The sequence below is a fragment of the Pinus tabuliformis genome, chromosome 3_2 (assembly GCF_031772625.1).
Source record: "Pinus tabuliformis cultivar Carrire ecotype Pingquan chromosome 3_2, CPIR1, whole genome shotgun sequence".
NCBI classification, from domain to species: Eukaryota; Viridiplantae; Streptophyta; class Pinopsida; order Pinales; family Pinaceae; genus Pinus; species Pinus tabuliformis.
Genome location: NC_142302.1, coordinates 1,255,883,774 through 1,255,905,998, shown reverse-complemented (window position 1 = coordinate 1,255,905,998; position 22,225 = coordinate 1,255,883,774). Strand labels below are relative to the sequence as shown.

General features: G+C 41.5%; 1 protein-coding gene and 1 pseudogene across 1 annotated transcript in view; one reads left to right on the top strand and one right to left on the bottom strand.

The window, feature by feature from the left end:
• EMB2754 (Vacuolar sorting protein 39) overlaps positions 1–22,225 on the bottom strand; it is a 229,463-nt gene that overhangs the window by 14,278 nt on the left and 192,960 nt on the right. The window lies entirely within an intron of this gene.
• On the top strand, positions 15,449–17,064 carry LOC149185295 (ubiquitin-activating enzyme E1 2 pseudogene; annotated as a pseudogene).

Genomic DNA, 22,225 nt, shown 5'->3' with positions numbered 1-22,225 from the left:
TCAACCATGATTGCAGTAACATTTTCAATTTATCAGAAATTTGAACTTCACTGTGAAAATAAAGGAAAATCTCTCAATGTAAAACACGAAATAAAATTTAAAAGATTAACCCAGGGCACAAACAGCTGGGCTCTGCACAGAACAGCCTGTGGGAGTCGGCTGGTTCAGCCCAGAACTTCCCCAAACGCCCACAAGTACCCTTCACCTAAAGGTTTCCTGCACACCTCAAGCAAACATCAGCAAAGAGGGCAAGAAATGCTGCTAGATTTCAAGAAATAATGGAGATACCTGCCATTATTCCAGAAAACCTACAACACTCAAACCCTAGCATGTGAGCAAGCTACCTGTACTCACAATACTCTGAAAACCAGCTATTTTTAACTGTTGAAAACTGAAATATGCAGAAAAGTAAACATCTCACAGCAATTCCAGAGAGTAACACCAGCCAGTTTGAACCCCAAAGTCTTTTTATTAATCAGAAAATCAGATTACAAGAGAGCTTTCTCAGTACAGACTCACAGATCAGATAAACCTGTAAAATGACCCCCTAAGACCCTATAAGAAGGAAATGATCCCGACCGTTGATGAGGATCAAGACATCTCTTGATCTCATCCGTCGATTTTATTTAAAAATGATATTTTGCATGTGTTCACAAAAAATATTATTATTTTATTATTTAGGGTTTTTGCTTTGTTTTATGAATTTTTTATTATTTTTTATTTTGTTATTTTTTATTTTTTTTAATTTTATTTTAATATTTTATTTATTTTCTAAATGGATCATTTGAACCAAACCGTTGGAAACATCCCCTAGGACCTAGGACCTAGGACTCATGAGGGGATTTAAACATTTCTCAACCCTCAAGACACATTACATCATGACTTTTACAATTTACATCTCAAGGGGACGAACCCACTTTAACATAGACCCTCATAAACCACCCAGTTCTGCGACACAACTATAATCTAGCAGATTAACACGCTAGGATTCTCCTAAAGTCCTAATAACAAAATGCATCCCGGCTTTGGGGTCGGGTTTGAAGGAAAACTCTGCCGATCCATGGATCGGTGAGACTAAAAACCTCCCGGGACACAGATCATCATTAGAAAGTTAGGTCCACCTAGGCAACTTTACATACATGACTCTGATCTGCTTAGATTATTTACAATTCAAACATGCAGACTGGGTTTACAACAAAAATGATCAAGCTGTCGATGACTGTAGGCTGGCACGGACATGTCGCTCAGGAGCTACCCCTCTCTGCCAACAGAAAGGAGGTGGACTGCATGGGCAGTTGACCAGTAGTGGTCAACAGAGCTTTTTCAAAATAATAAATCCCATATATAAATCATTCAAAGTGTTATAAACAATAGGCCTTGCATGCCTCTACAAATTTTCTACAACAATATTTAAGTGAAAATAGAATGTGTTTGCTCTCATGAGTTGGGATGGGGCTCCTGTGGACTTGAAATAATAGGGAAATCCTATATGCCAAAAAAAGAAGAGGGTTGGTCAATCCTTAAGGTTTCACATTTACAACACATACAAAAACCACATGGCAAAGGACAAAAGCAGAAGAAATTTGAGAAAGGAAAAAATCCGAATGCCTCTTACTACAAAATTTTGGAGGCAAAATTGTTCTATGTTGTGAACCTGTCTCTCGCTGAAAAAAGACCCTTTTATGCTGCCTAGGGTTTCACATTTATAAATACAAAAACCACATGGCAAAGGACACAATCAAAAGTAAATTGAGGAAAGGGAAAATCTGAAAGGCTCTTACTACAAAATTTTGGAGGGCAAAATTGTTCGATATTGTGAACCTGTCTCTGTTACGAACAAAGTTTGTATACTCAGAAGAATGCTCTAATACCAATGTAACGAACAAAGTTCATATACTCAGCAATAATCTTCAGAATACTTTGAAGATGATAACATCCATTGTAGGACAAGTAATTGTATATTGAATATTGTATAAAAGAATTGATGAGATGATTACAATGAGGGTGAGGGTCTGCTTATATACCTAAGCAGATACCTCTTCACCAACGGTCATGTCCTTAGGGACATACCTCTTCATTATCTAATAACTAGTTAATTAATCATTATTTATTATTATTAATGTTTACATTATTTGTATTATTTTATATATATTTTATTCATAACATGACTTTCTCTTCAAAAAGCTTTGTCCTCAAAGCTTACTACTGACAAGGCATGGCATCTTGTTAATTTTAGATAACAATGATATGTTCTATGCTTAGCACAATTTACTTCAGTGTTCCTTTAGCAGCCCAATGACAATTTCCAATAGCAATCACATTAACTTCATCGCATTGACAGTAAATGTAGATAGAACATAAAAACAAATGTAGATAGAACATAAAAACGAATGCAGAAGACAAGCCAAGACAAGAGGACACCAAAATTGGCGGATGCCAGGGAAAAACTCCAATGTGGGGAAAACCCTTTGATTAAATCTTCTTATTATTATTCAATAGTTCACCAGAAGGAGAGAATACAAAAATCAAATTCATTTGCCCAATACACAATCAAATCAGCCCTGTCAAATTCTGCAGTCAAATCAGAAAGTCAACGATGGTCAAAGCAACAATAAAATGTCCTCAAAACAACTCGGTCTTTTCCAGTCAAACTCGGCCTGATCAGAAGGTCAAAATCAGCCCAAAACAGTCCGGTCAAAGGAGAGAGGAAACTGCTGTAATTTTCTGTGGTCAACCTGCAATTTGGTCTGCAGTCAAAGTGCTCAGAAAACCTCGGTTTCTGTGCCAAAAGCTGCGGCCTGCTGAGACAGAAATTTCCCCAAAAGATCGAAGTCAAATGATGCCTGGAAGGTCTCGGTCAACGCTGGTCAACAATCTGAAATTTCTGCAACTTTGGTTCTGTGATTTAGCCCAGAAATTCTCAGTTTTTGTGCCCAGCTGTACGGCCTGCAAAAATCGAACTTTTCCACCCAAAATCAAAGTCAAACTTGGTCAAGAACACCTTGGTCAACACTGGTCAAACTGTCCCTGAACTCTGAAATTTTCGGCCTGCAATCTGTCCCAGAAAACTCGTCCTCCAGCCACACGTGTGAGAGAGAGAGAAGCTGCCCAATAGTTGTATGACCCAATCAGAAGAAGAGAGAGAAGAATGTGTGAGTGAATGATGTCGAAATGAGGTGAGAGGTCACTCCTATTTATACAATTTGATGAGGGTGAAAGGACACATCTATTGGACTTCTTGAGCCTACATTATGCTCAGGCCAACCTTAACAATTTGTGCATGAGAGAGAATAAATTCAAAATTCCACTTCTGCTTGTCCGAATGAGATGATATTTATATCAAACTTGGACCTCTCGAAAAGAGGAATCCAGAGCAGTAATCATCTCCATCATCTGAGTTGTCTCAAGGTGGAATTTGGCCCTAGTTGCCAATTTTAACACTCCCTCTCAATTAGGGAGAATTCCACCTGCCAATTCATCTGTCATCATCATGCCATCCTATCGTCATGTACCATCTCTGTCATCTTTGCTCTGCTCTGCTGAACCATGAAGTAATAATGAAGAAGTGATCGAAAATGAGTCAAAAGACCTTACCAATCTCCACTGACAAAAGTCAGTCCAAAGGTAAAACCTCAAATGATCCCAGATCAAGTTGTTGAACACCATGCATCCTAAGCATAAGGAGTACGGCAATACACGATGCGTCCATCAGTAGTGCTATGGTCCCTAATCACTTTTCCCAACTCATTGGCCAGATGAGAGGTACTTCCCATGAGTCTCGGACTCCATGGGTAGGATGTATGTTGGGGCATCGGCAGGAGAAGGTGAACCACTCATCCTGCTCATATGCCATAGGAGAAGGTGAACCATTCATCCTATGCATATGTCGTAGGAGAAGGTGAACCACTCACCCTACACATATGTCAACCATCATGCGGTATCACAGGGGAAGGTGAACCACTCACCCTCTTGTCGCTCATAGCTCCAAGAATTACTCCAGAAGCTCCTAGAGCTCAATGTCCAACTCATGCGGGACCCTCATAGGAGGGTCTTTCCACGACTCCAAGTATCTCTCGGAAGGTCAATAATTTGACCTTCCCCAAAGAATTCGTGAGAATGTTTGCGACCTGCTCATCTGTCCTGATCTGTTGGAGCCTTATTGCTCCCCGTTGTACCATATCCCGGATAAAGTGGCTTGGAGCGATAATGGAACACGAGATTATTTGAAAGGTAAACCCCCCTCTAGCTGTCGCAAAAGATTATGGTGGTATCCAACATGTGTTCAAATAGCTCACTGAAGAGCTTTCTCAACCAAAAACTTCACAACAGGCCATACTCGCAACAATGTATTCGGCCTCAGCGATGCTTAAAGCAACTGATTTATGCTTCCTTCTCATCCAAGATATTGAAGCAGACCCCAAAGAGAAGCAACACCCGGACGTGCTTGTACGATCCACCACACTACCATCCCATTCAGCATCTGTATATCCATGTAGCCTCAAATTCCCGGCAGTGTATCTCAGTCCACAGCGGATTGTGCCCCGAAGATATCTCAATAGATTCTTAGCAGCAATCCAATGAATGTGATGAGGCTCGACCATAAATTGACTCAACACGTTCATAGCGAAGCATATGTCAGGACGGGAGTTTACCAAGACCATTAGGGCCCCCACAAGTTGTCGATACTCAGAAGGATTCACTAATTCGGGCCCAGCAGTACTTCCACATAGCTTCTTGAAGTTGAGTTACATCGGAGTAGACACAGACTTGCAATCCACCATCCCACATCTCTCAAGTAGCTTCATAATGTATTTTCCTTGAGAAAGGAAAATCTCCTTCTGCCAGACCTTCAGCCCTAGGAAGTAGTGCATCAGTACTAGGTCCTTCATCTTGAATTTGGAAGCCAACTCCCTTTGCATTGATAAATGAGAAGGTCTGCACCTGTCAGAAAGAGATCATTCACATAAAGTACTAGAATGAGAGGCCTATCCTTTTCAATCTTAAAGTATAGGTTCAGGTCAGCTTCGCTCCTTGTAAATCCCAGCTTCATAAGATAGCTATCAATCCTTTCATACCAAGCCCTAGGGACTTGCTTCAACCCATAAAGGGCTTTCGGTTCATCTGATGGAGATTCATTGAACTTTCCGGCATCATCATCATTGTCCTTCCTAGAGATAGGAAGATCTCAAAGTTTCCCAAGGGCAAAATCTTCATCAAAAGTGACATCATGACTTATTTCCACTTCTCTTTGACCAGGCACATAGATTCTATATGCCTTGGAAGTTTCACTGTAGCCCACAAACATTCCTTTCTTCCCAAATGCATCTAGCTTGATTATTTTCTCTTTCGGCACATGAAAATATACGAGACAACCAAAAATTATAAAATGAGAAACATCAGGTTTCTTACTGTTGAAAACTTCTTCGAGTGTCTTGAAGTCCAATGCTTGATGCGGGCATCTATTTTGAACATACACAACGGTGTTGGCAGCTTCTCCCCATAAGAACTTCGGTAGCCTCAGTCATGAAGCATGGCACGGGTGGCTTCTATGATAGTTCGATTCTTCCTTTCAGCGACACCATTTTGCTCAAGAGTATATGCAGTAGAGGTCTCCCTCTTAATGTCAACGTCTTTACAATAGTCATTGAATTCATTTGAATTATATTCGGCTCCATTATTGATCCTTAATATTTTGATCTTCTTCCCTATTTGATTCTCGACCAAGGCTTTGAAAGAGCGGAACACTTCATCCTTCTTTAAGAAATAGATCCATATTTTGCGAAAGAAATCATCCACAAAAATTGCATAGTACAAATATCCTCCCAAATATGTTACGGGCAACATACTTGATAGATTGGAATGGATCAATTGAAGAATATCGGAAGTTTGACTCTCACTTGAGGAGAATGTCCCCTTGTATGTTTCCAGTTGCACAACTGTCAAAATTCGCAACTAGGGCCAAACTCCATGTGGGTCATCTTATTTATGGCAGCTGATATTTTTCTTGGATTCCTCTCGTCGAGAGGTGTAGGATTCATCTAACGATCATCTGATTCCGACATGTATTCATGGAGATATGAATTTATTTATATATACTTGACAATTTGTCAAGGTCGAGCAGCAATCAAATGTGTGGCACACATCCTCAACAATTCATATAAATAGAAGACACCTTGTGGCATTATTCACTCATCTCATCTCATCACACATTCTTCTCTCTCCTTATTTGATTGGGTACACATCTAGGAGCAACATCTCTCTCACACGTGTGGAAGGACAAAGTTCTTTCTGGCTAGCGATGCGTTGACCAAGTTTGACTAGGGCTTCAGAAAGACACTTTGACCAACGTTGACCAGCGTGGACTCTTCTTGGACTGTGGGTTTGGTGTGGCTGCTTCTCCTTGGCAGGCCACAGATTTTGGCACACAAACCAAGGTGATGTGACCTCAGGTTTGACCAATGTTGACTACCTTAATCGTTGGCTGCAGGTTGACTTCTGTTGATCTTCGTTTGACTGAGTTTTTCGGATTGTTTTGGGCTACCTCTTCTTGCTGTTGGAGGCCAAGTTGATTGGGATATTGACCAAGCTGATTGGAGGTCAATTCTGACTTATTTGACCAGCTTTGACTTTGCTGGTTAGGGTTTTGCTGCTGTTGTCATAAAATTACAGAATTGTATATTTGTACTATTTCTCTCTCTGCTAAATTATTGAAGATTATAGAAGAATTGATCAAAGGGTTTCCCCACATTGGGGTTTGTCCCTGGCTAGCCGCCACATCTGGTGTCTCTTGTCTTGGCTTGTCTTCTGTCAATTTATTTATGTTCTATCAGCATTTTACTTTATGTTAATGTGATTGCTAAACAGTGAAATTGACATTGGGCTAATAAGAAGAAATTGAAGTAAATTGCACTAAGCATAGAACATACCATAACTTAACATGGTATCAGAGCTGAGGTGAAGACAAAGCCCAAGCAAGAGCAAGAGCAATCACCGAAGACTGTTGGAAAAAATCTTAAGACTTCATGGGTTCCTCATCACACTTCCCCGCCAAAGACAAGCTCCGTGAGAAGTCTGACTATCACGGATGGAAGATGTCTCTTGATCTGACATTGGAAGAGCAGGAAGTGTTGGACTATGTGAGAGGCAGAATTACTGAGCCTCCATCAAATGCACCGGTTGCTGCAAGGAACAAGTGGACAAAGGGTGAAGTCAAAGCAAAGAAGATCATTCAAGACTCTATTGATAAGCGCCTGGTGGCCTATGTTTCCGAGCTAAACACCTCCAAGGAAATCTACGATAGACTGGTAAGCTTGTTTAAAGTTAGTGATGCAAATCAAGTTTTGTTCCTCAAAAATAAGCTGAAGGAAATCAAGAAGGGCAAAGATGAGAATATGCAATCCTACTTCTTAAGGATCACTGAGATCAAGAATGATCTCCTATCAATTGGGGAAGTCATTCCTGACAGGGAACTGAGTATCACAACTCTTGGTGGGCTCCCGTCCAAATGGTATGTACTTAGAACCACTCTTCTGAACAATAATGTAATTCCGGGATTTGAGGAATTGATGGCGAGATGCATTCAAGAAGAGACTAGGATGGAAGAGCAGGAAATGCCTGCATTTAAAGGCAACCCCACTGCTTTCTCCTCTCATGCTAAAAGGAGAAATAATTCTGGGTCTAAATCCAAAGGAAAGGCCAGATCGAAAGGTGGAAGGAAGGGAAGATGTTTTGTTTGCAACAAATTCGGCCACTATGCGAGGGAGTGTCCGAATAGAAAGGACACATCACATGACGATGATCAAAATCACTCCCAAGGCAATTCCAACCACAATCAAAGGAACAACAAGTTCAATGGCAGAGGAAAGAGGAATGTCGAAAATCAAGGAAGTGGTCAACCCTCCAAGAAGGCAAGAAACTCCAGGTATGAATCTAATGTTGTTAACAATAAGCAAGATGAATATTATCTGATATCGGCCCTATCTACTACTCCTCCGGACTCATTGGGAAATTGGCTTATTGATAGTGGTGCCTCAAGGCACTTCACTGGTTACAAGGAAGTTCTCTCTAATCTGATAGAGAAGGAGACCAACCTGGAGATTATTCTTGGAGAAAACTCCACCTATCTCGTGAAGGGTGTAGGAAATGTTACTCTTCAATTAAATCAGGGTAACACAATTCATTTGCAAGAAGTCTTATATGTACCTAATCTCAAGAAGAACCTCGTGTCCATTTCGGCGATGGAAGACAAAGGCTACAAGGTGGCCTTCATCGATGGCAAGGTACATGTATGGAAAAAGAATTTTAAAGATGCTTTCACTCTTGGGTTTCGAGTTGACTCTCTATATCAAGTCGGAGGAAGTCCGTTGGGAGTCATGTCTTGCAACACAACTCTTCAGTCTAAACTATGGCACCGGAGGTTTGCCCACCTTCACTATAAGGCTCTACCCGATGTGAGACAAATGGTGACCGGGATGCCCGAATTTAAAGTGGAGCAAGAAGGTGTATGTCTGGGGTGTGCCAAAGGAAAGCTCAAAAGGGGACCATTCCCCTCAAGCCATAGCAAGACCTCCAACATTTTGCAGTTGGTTCACTCCGACATATCTGGTATGATGCCTGTGAACTCTTTAGGAGGATATTTATATTATCTCACTTTTACAGATGACTATTCTCGCAAGACGTGGATATACTTCTTGAAAAAGAAGGATGAAGTGTTCTCCTAGTTCTGTCACTTCAAAGCCTTGATCGAGAATCAAACTGAGAAAAAGATCAAGATCTTAAGGACTGATAATGGGACTGAGTATGAATCCCATGAGTTCCAAGACTTTTGAAAAGAGCCTGGCATTAAGAGGGAGACCATTATACCATACACTCCTTAGCAGAATGGTGTGGCGGAAAGGAAGAACCGTATTTTGGAAGTTGTTCGTTACATGCACCATGATCAAAGACTTCAGAAGTTTCTATGGGTCGAAGCTGCAAATACCGCTGTATATGTTCAAAACTGATGCCCTCAACAAGCATTGGATTCCAAGACTCCCGAAGAGATGTTCACTGGTAAGAAACCTGATGTCTCTCATTTTAGAATTTTTGGAAGTCTCATATATTTTCATGTGCCGGAAGAGAAAAGGAATAAATTGGGTGCATCTGGAAAGAAGGGCATCTTCATTGGCTATAGCAAAAATTCTAAGGGCTATAGAATCTATGTGGTTTGTCAAAGGGAAGTCAAGATTAGTCATGATGTCACCTTTGACGAAGACATGGCTCTTAGCAAGGTTGACAATCTTCCTATTCTAAGGAAAACTAAAGAAGCTGACACCAAGAAGCCAGATGAGAAGGAAGATGAGACGATGCCCGAAGTGGAAGAACCTATGGATCCTATTGATCCTCCTCCGCAAGAGCCTTCTAAGAAGAGGCCCTCATGGCTTAGGGGAACACTTGATGATGCCAAAGGACACATTGCACCGAAAGGGACATTCCGTGAAAGTAAGAAGCCAACCAAGTATCAGGGATACTTGACCATTATGAGCACGATCATTCAAAATGAGCCTTCATCGTTTGCAGAAGCCGTGAAGCATCAAGTATGGAAGGATGCTATGACTGAGGAATACAAGTCCATCATGAAGAACGATGTCTGGGATGTGGTCCCCAGACCCCGAGACAAAATAGTTGTCACCTCAAAGTGGGCTTTACAAAATAAAGCATGGAGTTGATGGAAGTGCTGAAAAGTATAAGGCTCATTTTGTCACTCGTGGCTTCTCTCAAAAGGAAGGTATAGATTATGACGAGATATTTGCACATGTTTCCCGATACACCAACATTCGCTCGATCATAGCCCTTGCTTCTTCGCAAGGATGGAACCTACATCAGATGGATGTCAAGACCGTGTTCTTGCACGGTTCGATCAAAGAGGAAGTCTATGTGGAACAACCCGAGGGATTTGAGATTCATGATCGGAAATCTCACGTGTGCAGGTTGAAGAAACCCCTCTATGGGCTGAAGCAAGCACCCCGAGTTTGGTATGAGAGAATCGATAGCTACTTGATGAAGTTGGGATTCACTAGGAGTGAAGCCGATCTGAAGCTTTACTTTAAGGTTGAAGATGATAAGCCTCTCATATTGGTGTTGTATGTTGACGCCCTCTTTCTGACAGATGCAAACCCTCTCATTCACAAATGTAAGAGGGAGTTGGCTTCCGAGTATGAGATGAAGGACCTAGGACTGATGCATTATTTCCTAGGGCTGGAAGTCTGGTAGAAGCCAGGGGAGATTTTCCTATCTCAAGGAAAATATGTGGTGAAGATATTGGAGAGATTCGGTATGGTGGAATGCAAACCCGTGACTACCCCGATGGAGCTTGACTTCAAGAAGTTGAGCAGTAGTGCTGTCGGACCTGCTTTGGGAAATGCTACCGAGTATCGTCAACCCATAGGAGCGTTGATGTTCTTGGTGAACTCCCGTCCAGATATATGTTTTGTAGTCAACATGTTGAGCCAACATATGGTTGAGCCTCACCCCTCACATTGGACTGGTGCCAAGAACCTTCTGATATATCTTCGGGGCACAATCACTCATGGGTTGAGATACACTGCCGGAGATGTGAGGCTACATGGATATACCGATGCTGATTGGGCAAGCAGTGTGGTGGACCGAAAGAGTACTTCCGGGTGTTGTTTCTCATTGGGATCTGCCTCGATATCCTGGATGAGCGGGAAGCAGAAGTTGGTGGCTTTGAGCACCGTTGAGGCAGAGTACATTGCTGCGAGTATGGCCTCTTGTGAGGTTGTCTGGTCGCAGAAGCTCTTCAGTGAGTTGTTTGGGTATACATTGGATACTACTGTGATCCTTTGTGACAACCAGAGTGGGATTTGTTTATCAGAGAATCCTGTATTTCATGATCGCTCCAAACATATCAATATCATGTACCACTTTATCCGGGATATGGTACAGCGAGGAGCAATAAGGCTCCATCATATTGGTACAGATGAGCAGGTCGCCGACATTCTAACAAAGCCCCTGGGAAAGGTCAAATTCTTGACTTTCCGAGAATGAATTGGAGTCGTTGAGAGACCCTCTTATGAGGGTCCTGTATGATGCATGCATTGAGCTCTGGGAGCTCCGACGGGCTTGGGGTACTTCTTGGAGCGACAAGAGACCATAGGGCGACTCACCCTCCCTTAGTGGTGCGCTGTGTATAGGGTGAATGGTTCAGCCTTCCCCTGTGATACCCGTGGCGACTTATGGATAGGATGAGTGGTTCTTTTGTCGAGGCATCCTACCCATGCCATCTGGGACTCATGGGAAGTACCTCTCATTTGGCCAATGAGTAGGGCAATGGGGTTAGGGACCATAGGAGTACCGATGGACGCATCGTGTATCTACCATACTCCCTATGCTAGGATGACTGACATTGATCTGGGATCAATTGGAACTGACTTCAAGTCAGTAAGAGCGACATAGCTCACTCTCTTTTGGCATTGATATGGGATCAGTAAGAGTGGTATGACACACTCTCTGGAACTAACTTCGGGTCAATAAGAGCGCTATTGAGCACCCTCTTTTATTTGGGACTGACTTCGAGTCAATAGAGGATGGTCTGATACATCCTCGATCATTTCTTCTTCTTCATAGTTCAGCAGAGCAGAGCCTAGGAGTGCAGGGCAGTGCATTTGATGGCAGAGATAGCACCGATGGTCAGATGGATTAGCAGATGGAGTTCTCCCTAGTTGAGAGGGAGTGTTAATATTGGCAACTAGGGCCAAATTGTTGGAATTTCTAAGTTTAACCCGTTAGAAATTCTTCCTGTACTATCGGATTTATTTCTTCCTACTTGTTCAATTACTTAACAAGTTATTTACCATGTAGATACTGAAAATAAATACAAGTACAGTATCAACACATACAGATCATCAACTAAAAGTAAACAAGCACAAAAGTGACACGTTGTTTTTGGACTAATGTCCCCGAAAAAACCCAATGCGGGAATATCGGTGCAGCTATTCAGAGGGTTTTATTATTATGCAATTTCAGAATACAACCTAGGTGCCAAAAATGGCTCACCCAACAGAGAATGCCCTCGGGAGTAGTTCCTCTCAGTCGAAGACAGATATGCCGGCTAAAACACCGGATGAACGATCCCACAGCAACAATGCACCTTTTGCTGCTCTATGTCACTCTGATAGGGACTACGTCACCCTATCCAGCTCTCCAACTCTCAATCTGTCCCACGAAATGCTCCCAACACTACCTCTAGGCCATGTGTCGGCCTCTCTGGCCCAATGTCAGCCTCTCTAGGCTCTGCATCAGCTTCTGAAGCCTCTGCGTCAGCCCCTAGACCCTGTGCGTCTTACACGCTGGCCCTCTTTGGCTCTGCAGCTCATGCCTACCTCTATGAAATGCTCCTAGCGCTACCTCTAGGCCCTGCATCAGACTCTCTGGCCCAACATCAACCTCTCTAGGCTCTGCGTCAGCTTTTGGAGCCGTTGTGTCAGCCCCTAGACCCTCTGCGTCTTACACGTTGGCCCTCTCTGGCTCTGCAGCTCCTGGCTACCTCTACGTGGCCTCTAGCTACCTCTACTTCTCTCTCCCGCCTCTGCGTTGATCCTCCTGGTACTAACTCTGCCTCTCTGCTATGTATTCACTACCCCTTAGCTGCAACATAGATCACTCACTCAATTTCCTCAGCAAACCCTGCCCCAGAAAATCGAGTTCTTGATCTCTCTTAGTGTGTTCTCCAACTAACCCTCAAGCCGCCTCTTATACTTTTCTTGTTGGTCCATCAACAGCCGAGATTAAATCTCTAATCAATGGCTAAGATTAGATTTGGCTTGATCCATGACTTTTGGACCATTCTAACCCAATTTTATATTAATACCCATTAATATTTTATTTTTCCTAAGTTTAGACTTAGGAACTCCATTAGAAATATTAATTATTTTAATATCTCCCAAATCGGGTACAATCTGTCCAAACCATTTCTAGGTCTTGAAGATATCATGTGCTTTAGCCTCTCCACCAATTTTCATAGCTAGAGCACATCCAATGCTACCTCAAATCAACACAAACTTCATGTGGGTCATCTTATTTATGGCAGCTAATATTTCTCTTGGTTTCCTCTCATCGAGAGGTGTAGGATTGATCTAATGATCATCCGATTCCGACATGTATTTATGGAGATATGAATTTATTTATATATACTTGACAATTTGTCAAGGCTGGCCAACAATCAAATGTGTGGCACACATCCTCAACAATTCATATAAATAGAAGACACCTTGTGGCATTATTCACTCAACTCATTACACATTCTTCTCTCTCCTTATTTGATTGGGTACACGTCTAGGAGTAGCATCTCCCTCACACGTGTGGAAGGACGAAGTGATTTTTGGCTAGGGCTGCATTGACCGAGTTTGACCAAGGCTACAGAAAGACACTTTGACCAGCGTGGACTCTTCTTGGACTGCGTATTTGGTGTGGTTGCTTCTCCTTGGTAGGCCGCAGATTTTGGCACACAAACCGAGGTGATCTGACCTCAAGTTTGACCAGCGTTGACTTCCCTAATTGCTGGCAGTAGGTTGACTTTTGTTGACCTTCGTTTGACTGAGTTTTTCGGACTCTTTTGGGCTGCCTCTTCTTGCTGTTGGAGGCCAAGTTGACTAGGATATTGACCAAGCTGATTGGACGTCAATTCTGACTTGTTTGACCAGCTTTGACTTTGTTGGTTAGGGTTTTGCTACTGCTGTCATAAAATTACAGAATTGTATATTTGTACTATTTCTCCCTCTGTTGAATTATTGAAGATTATAGAAGAATTAATCAAAGGGATTCCCCACATTGGGATTTGTCCCTGGCTAGCTGCCACATCTGGTGTTTCTTGTCTTGGCTTGTCTTTTGTCGATTTATTTATGTTCTATCAACATTTTACTTTATGTTAATGTGATTGCTAAACAATGAAATTGGCATTGGGCTAATAAGAAGAAATTGAAGTAATTTGCACTAAGCATAAAACATACCATAACTTAACAACAACCCTGACAAACACCTTCATGATCTATGATGACTTCGGGCATACCTGTGACTATCTTCCTTGGCATCAGGTAAGGCTTTGTAATGAATGTGAGCAAACCTTCAGTGCCATAATTTGGATTGAAGAAAAGTGTCACAATTTATAGCTCCCAAAGGACTTCCTCCAACCTGATAGAGACCTTTAACCCTAAATCCAAGTGTAAATGCATCTTAACCTTCCCATCAACAAATGTCACCTTGAAACCTTTATCCTCCATCGTTGAAATAGAGACCAGGTTCTTTTTTAGATCAGGTACATACAACACTTCTTGTAGATGAAGGGTTTGACCTTGATTTAAGTGAAGAGTAAAAGTCCCAATTCCTTTCACGGGATAAGTGGCATTATCCCCAAGTATAATCTCCATATTAGTCTTCTTTTCAATCAAGTTTGAGAGGGCCTCCTTGTACCCAGTGAAGTGCCTTGAGGCACCACTATCAATCAACCAATGATCCAATGTATCCGGAGGAGAGGCGGTGGTGAGGGCGAAAATAAGATAAAATTATTTTTGTTTTACTATAACATTAACTTCTTCATACCTGGAGTTTCTCGACTTCTTGGGAGGATGACCATTTCCATATCGAGCAGCGGGAGCATTTCTCTTTCCTTTGTTGTTGAATGTTATGAATATAATTCATAACAAATAAAATAAATAAAAATAAATGTAACGAATAAATAATCAAAGTAATGACTATCTTAATAGTCATTAGTTTAATGAAAAGGCATGTCTAAAAAGACATGGCCAGTCATTAAGGGGCCCCTGCCTAGGTATATATGCGGGCCCTCATTGTAACATTCAAACATCTTGTACATTTTATATATATCAATAAATTATTAGTACAAATACCTCGTGTATTGTACATTTTAAAGTCAACAAGCTATAAGTTTTGTTGCTTCAGTGGCATCAGAGACATGCAAGCCTTTGGACGTTATCTGCTGCACAATATGCCATTACGTTTACGTCCTGAATTTATTGAGCAGTTAAGTAAAATTCAAGAAAAGCTTCAGCAATGGGAAAAATCATATGCAAAAGTTACAACACGTCCAAAGTAAATCGATAATAAGGAAAATGATAGCGATGGTGAAACGAAACAAGATGAAGCAGTAGGTGTTTATAATGTTGAAGATGAAGATGTTGCAGAAAATGATCAAGATGATGATCCAAATGAAGATGATGTGGATGAGGACTACCTTGAAAAACAAGAAGATGAACAATATCATAACAATGAGGAAAATGTTGAAGAAGACATTGATGATTCTAAAGATGGAAAGCCTTTAAGTCATGAGGTGTCTATATTGCCAAAAGGAGCTACAGAAAACACATTGGCCAGAGATTCAAAAATAAGTTGCAATTTGTTGCCTACTAGCAAATTTATTCAGCCTAAAGAATCTATGCAAGCAGACGTTGTGAAGTTGCAGATTAAAGCTTTGCATGATTGTGTGAGCCCAGATACCGAACATGTCTTTGACAACTCCTTTTGGAACAGTGAGGTTGATGTTGTATTAAATGCTCTAGACAATGTCAATGCCAGGTTGTATGTTGATTCAAGGTGTGTCTACTTCCAGAAGCCATTGCTAGAGTTTGGAACTCTGGAAATCAAGTGCAACACCCAAATGGTCATTCCTCATTTGACTAAGAACTATAGAGCATCACAAGATCCCCCTAAAAAGCAGGCACCCATGTGCACGCTTCATTCATATTCACATAATATCCACCACTATCTCACATGGGCAAGGTCTGAATTTGAGGGACTTTTAGACACAACTCCAGCGGAAGTAAATTTTTTTCTTTCCAAACCAGGAGAATACATAGCAGCAATCAAGTCTGCAGGGGATGCTCAGGCCAGGCAACTTCGGGAGTCTATTGTCGATTGTTTGGTTTCATAGAGATTCCTAACGTTTGAAGATTGTATCTATTGGGCTAGAGCAAAGTTTGAGGATTGCTTTTCAAATCGTGTAAAGCAACTTATTTTCAACTTCCCTGAGAATGCAACCACGAGCACAGGTGCACCATTCTGGTCTGCTCCCAAGCATTCCCCAAAAGCCCTAAACGTTACCCCATTATCCCAGTTACATGTCCCTAATTCTTGCAGCCTCAATCTTAAGAGCTAATACATATGGCATTCCCATTTCTTGACTGGGCTTCAAATGCAAGGAGATTAGCAAAGGTGGTAGAGAGAGTGTATACTCCAATTTTCAAGCTAAAAGAAGGGGTAAAAATTGTGACAGATGAGAAAGCTACAGTGTGAACCCTTCTACATCTATTGATGATGATATTACACTCATTGATAAACTGATCATCATATTAGAAAGTGGTATTAAAAATCTGCCTTCAGGTTTTCGCATGAATCCTATTCACTTTGAAAAGGATGATGATACCAATTATCACATGGAGCTTACAGCTGGACTTGCTAATATGAGAGCAAGGAACTATAGCATACCTGAGATGGATAAGCTCCGGGCCAAGTTCATAGCTGGCAGAATAATTCCTGCAATAGCAACTACCACTGTGATGGCCACTGGTCTAGTGTGTCTGGAACTTTACAAGGTTATATTAGGCCACAGGGTTGAAAAGTATCGCAACACTTTTGCAAATTTGGTACTCCCTCTATTCTCTATGGTCGAACCTGTTCCCCCAAAGATAACAAAGCACCTGAACCTAAACTAGTCTATATGGGATAGATGGGAATTTTTATGGGAATCCTATTGTTCAAGACCTATTAGAATGGTTGCAAGCTGAAGGCTTGGATATCTGCTTTGCATCATGTGGGAAATCATTGATTTATAGCAACATATTTCCCAAACATAAGGAAAGATTGGGCCAAAAATTGGTAGACTTTGTAACAGACATAGCAAAGCTAAAAATACCTACAGTTATATTTGTGACAATAAATGGTATGATTGGTGTTATCGCACCCCTTTCACAAGAGCAATATCAAATTCTCGAAAACTTGCAACTGAATCTTGTCAAAGTAATCAAAGGAATAGGGGGCTTGGACCATGAGTAATGGCAGACATTTAGTATTGAAAAGTACACCAGAGATGCCAAGAAGTTCATGTTGATTTCCGGTAGCATCGGATGTGCTCTAAGTCTCGAATTTTGTTGGGAGGCCTAGACACATGCATTCTCCAATACCTAGAAATCGTTTTGGGAAATTCCACCTGGAGACAGTTTTATTAAAATAATTAATTATTTTTAATGGGACCCTAGGTCTAAACTTAGGAAATTAAAATAATTAATGGGTATTAATCTAAACTGTGGGTGTAACTTCTAGAAGAAGGCAGAGATCAAGTCAATATGATCCTAGCCATTGATTAGAATCTAATATAGGTTGTTGATTGATCAGCGAAAGGATTATAAGAGAAGGCTTGATGGGCACTTGGAGGACACACAGAGAGAGTTCAGAATATTGAATTTCTAAAGCAGAGCAGCTACCAGTGAGAAATTCAAAGTGAGCTTTTGTAGTGAGGGGCAGGGATAGTATCCGAAGGGAAATATTTCCCAGTCGAAGAATACTCAGCAGAGAATGCAGAGGGAGATCCAGCAATGGCAACACAGAGCTAGAGTGGTTAATGCAGAGCTACGCAGGCCCACGCAAAGGCAGCGCAAAAGCCATGAGGAAGTTTGAAAATTTGCTGAAGGAATCAATTTCAGAAGCTGGGAGCCGAGGTGAGAGACCGGGAGGTAGAAATCAAAGTTCCTACGTAGCGAATCGATCAGTTGGAGGACTGATGTTATCACCGAAGGGTTTGACGTTGGCTTGATGCAGACACTGCGCATAGGCAGCGTAGAGGCAGCCATAGGTAGCCAGGGGCAATGATTTTGGCACTAGATCTGCCGGGATTTCTAGTGATAGTGTGAGGTAATCTCACAGATCTCTATGTCAATGATATTCTCTGTAACTAGATTACCGAGAAGGCATCCATAAGTTGTATTCAGGAATTACTACTGCATAATAATAAAACCCTCAGATTTCTTGCACTGATTTACCCGCATTGGATTTTCCCGGGGACATTTGTCCAAAAATAACTGTGTCACTTGTGTTGTATCTTTTCCTGTTCAGTTTCTTGTTTCGGCATATTATTTTTAATTAAGTGAATGCTGCAGTAGTATTTACTTCGATATTTACCGTAGAACAGAGTAAATAACTTGTCTGGATTAACAAGTAGGAGAAGTAACATCAGTTTGCTGCAGTAGGGATTCCGGTTTAGGAATTTACACATGGTATCGGAGTTGCAGGTGAAGCAAGAAGAACAGAGCCGGAAGAGCCAACGTTGAAGGAAGGAGGAAGTTCGAAATTCTTGCAAAGGCAAAAATTTGAATCCCCTGAGGGTTTACGCAGTTCTGACCAGGAGGGCTAGATTTTCATGGTAAATCTCTCTCTGAGTGAGTCAATGGAGAGATAAGATTTCCAAATCGAAATTTGTTAGCCGCAGAGGAAGCAGCGCAGCAGAAGCTTCAGCTAAGAGGGGTTTTTTTGTGGGACGCAGTTTTCTACAAGCAGTTGTTGGCCAGAAAGACGTCAAAGGGAAGAGAGAGACACAGTTGAGGGAATTCTTCCTCAGAGGACTTCCAACCAAGGAGTCTGAATTCTTACTAACTAAGCAGCAATGGAGAGAGGCAAATCTACAAGTTCCAAAAGGGAGTGCGTAGGCCAATCCAGTGTTGCGCAAAGTAGAGAGGAGGCTTTTAGACATTTCTATTTGGCAGAGATGGCAGCCAGTGGACTAAGAGATCAAGACAAGTTGGATGGGGCATCCAACTATGTGATTTGGAAGGTAAGGATGTCACGCCTTCTGGATGAGCATTTTCTCAAAGTCTATGTCGACAGCGTGGTGGTTGAGCCCGCAGATCTAGATTCGCTAAAGAAGTACAAGGGAGATATGGCAGAGATGAAGAGGATGATCCTAGACACGGTGAAGGATCATGTAGTCTATCACATCGCTAGCAAAGGGACTGCTAAGGAGATGTGGGATGCATTGTCTACATTGTATCAGGGATCTCCCGAGCAGCAAAAGATGTACCTTGAGTAGAAGATGAGATCTACATAGATGCAGAAGGGGGAATGCATTGATTGGTTCCTCACAAAGCTTCAGGAGACCCGAGATGAGTTAGCAGTTGCGGGATCAACACCTCAAGGTTCCGAGATGGTTAGACTGGCCCTCAACCCAGTCTCAGAGAAGTGGCAGGTCTTTGTCCAGAGCATCCTGGGCAGGGCAATTTTTCCAAACTGGGATGAAATGTGGGCAGCTCTTAAGAAAGAGGAGCCGAGAAGGGACTTGGTCAAGTGTAAACTTGACGGAAGCAGCAATAGTGGGTCGAAGCCCAATAAGGAGGAAGAGAATGTACCCCTTGCACCTAAGGGACAGCAGGGGCAGCGCAAGCGGAGAAGGACATCTCGAAGATCAAATGCTTCAGGTGTGGTGAACTCGGTCACTACGCAACACAGTGTCCTCTCAAGAAGAAGGACAAAGATGAGAAGCATGATCCGAAGGTTGCAACCGTGAACATCGAGGAGGATGAGTTTTCCATGGCAGTCAATATAACTCCAGGAGGGAGGTGGGTTGATTTAGAGTTGTAGTTCGAAAGAGCTACAGATGGGCAGGATCCTTGAGGAGCCCACCTCTCGGATCAATTCCTTGCTACGGGAACCCAAATCAAAAGTAGCAGGATGGACCAGTGTCAGTTGGTGCAGAGGACTGCGAGAGTGATAGTTGCAGTGGCTACGAGTGTGTTACAGAATATAAATTATATAAAATAAAATAAATATAAATAAATGCAAATAATAAATAATCAAGTAATGATTATGTTAAATAGTCATTAGTTAAATGAAAAGGCATGTCTAAAAAGACATGCCCAATCATGAAAGGACACCTGCCTAAATATATAAGCAGGGCCTCACAGTAACATTCAACATCACTTGTACATTTTTATATATATATTAAATTATTATTACAAAATACCTCTCGTGTATTTTTACATTAAAGTCAACAAGCTATCAGTTTTGATGCTTCAGTGGTATCAGAGCCATGGCGCACAATATAATCATGCAAGTCTTTGAACGTTGTTTGCCACACAATATGCCATTACGTTCACGTCCTGAATTCATGGAGCAGTTTAGTAAAATTCAAGAAGCATTTCAGTGTCTAGAAAAATCATGTGCAGAAGTTACAACACGTCTAAAGGAAATTGATAATAAGGAAGATGATAGCGACAGTGAAAAAAACGAAACAAAGTGAAGTAGGAGAAGAAGATTTTGTTCAGAATGATGATAATGAACATGAAGATGTGATAGATAATGATGAATATGAAAATGATATCGATCAAGATTAGGATTCAAATGAAGCTGATCTTAATGTGGATTGTAGCGGACAATCTTAACCATAATAAAATTGGCAGTGGTTCAGATTCCCCTAGTTCTTTCCCATCGTGTACATTATCTAGTCAAGTAGTTGGAGTAGATGCATCAAACATGAGTCCAGCTGAAATTGTTACTAAAGAGGTAATGAGGGAACATAAGGAACTTCCTGAAATAATGTCTCTTGATGAATATATAGGTTCAAGGGAAGATCAATCTAATGAAGATGCAGAAGTTATTAACACAATTCAGAATGAAGAATCTACAGAATGGGCAAACACCCTTCAAGGTAACTTGGAAGAAGGAAAAGCTAGTTTATTAGATGATCTTATTGGAGAATGGCAAAGTGAAAGCCGGAGCAGGAAAATTAAATATTTTGATGGTCTGAATGAGCGACAAGAAGGAAATGCAACTCAATCGTCATCTTATGAAATACCTTGGGAAGGAACTGTGCAATTAAATCCGTTTGTTGTTGAAACAATCGTGGCTGTTTTCAAAAGTGGTGAGGAAACCTCAGCGAAAGACTGGTCGAAGTATGTCGAAGTTAAGGGAAGAGTACAACTAGATGCATTTGAAAAGTTTCTTCAGGAGTTACCTCTTTCTCGAAGTCGTACAGTCATGGTGGTTTCAATTTGTTGCAAGGATGGTCCCTGTAGTGTCCTATTTATTTTCCTAGTATAGTTTTGTCACTCCTACAAGGGTGATTTTTGACGAGTTATATATATGACAGGCTATGAAACCGGATTTGCTAGAAATGGGCTACATGTCTGAATCCCACGAATCGGACACAATTCAGTGGAGATTCAAATCCCAGAACGTGACACGATCGAATCTCGCATGTGTCACGTTAGGACACAACGTGTCACGATTTTGGGATTCGAATCCCAAAAAAGGGAAACCCGCGGGCATAAAAACGCACTGTTCTATCAGTCATTTACCATTTCTCTCTTTCAGCTTTGCATACATTGAGTTGTGGGCAAGGAGCTAAGGGTGTGGAGTGTTCGGCAAGGAGATTCAAGCACCAGGTAAGTGCATTTCATCTCTATTTTTTTGCATTTCTATTACAGCAGTTTGTATATGAATTTTTTTTACAAATTTGTGCATGTTTTTTTTTTTTTAACAGTTTTCATGGCTCAATCAAGAGCAGCAGTTAGGGGGCAAAGGAAGAGGAAGAATATCTCCATTGGAGATCTGTTGCAAGTAATGTTGAGGGAAGAGGAGGACCTAAAGACAGCATTGAGAAATATCCCTTGTGGAAATATGTCACAAGAGAGGATGGGACAAGCACCAAGGGGAAGGGAGAAGGCAATGTACAATGGAGATGCAACTTTTGCCACATTTCTTTCAAAAGCACATATTACCATGCGAAAGGCCATTTGTTGGCTTTACCAGGTTGTGGAATTGGAGCTTGTAAAATTGTTCCTTTACAAAAGAGGAAAGAAATTGAAAAAGAGTTCACTGTTGGTATGGCAAATATGGCTGCAAAATCAAGAAAAACCAAGAATGAAAACCCCCTTCCATTTTTGAGGAAAGGCACCACCAAATTTCCATTTAAGAGTTCTGTTGGGGGACAAGCAGCAAAAAGAAGAGCAATTTTTCACTTTGTCCAATGGACAAGATTTTTCAGAAAGAGAAACGAGAAGAGCTTGATCTCACCATTGCCTTCTTTTTCTATCAAAACTTCATGTCATTTAATGTTGCACTCTCACCTCTATTTTTTGAGATGTGTCGAGCTCTAACTCATGGGTCTCCATCATGGTATGTGCCTCATGGTTCAGAGAAGCTTAGAACCACATTGTTGACGAAGGCA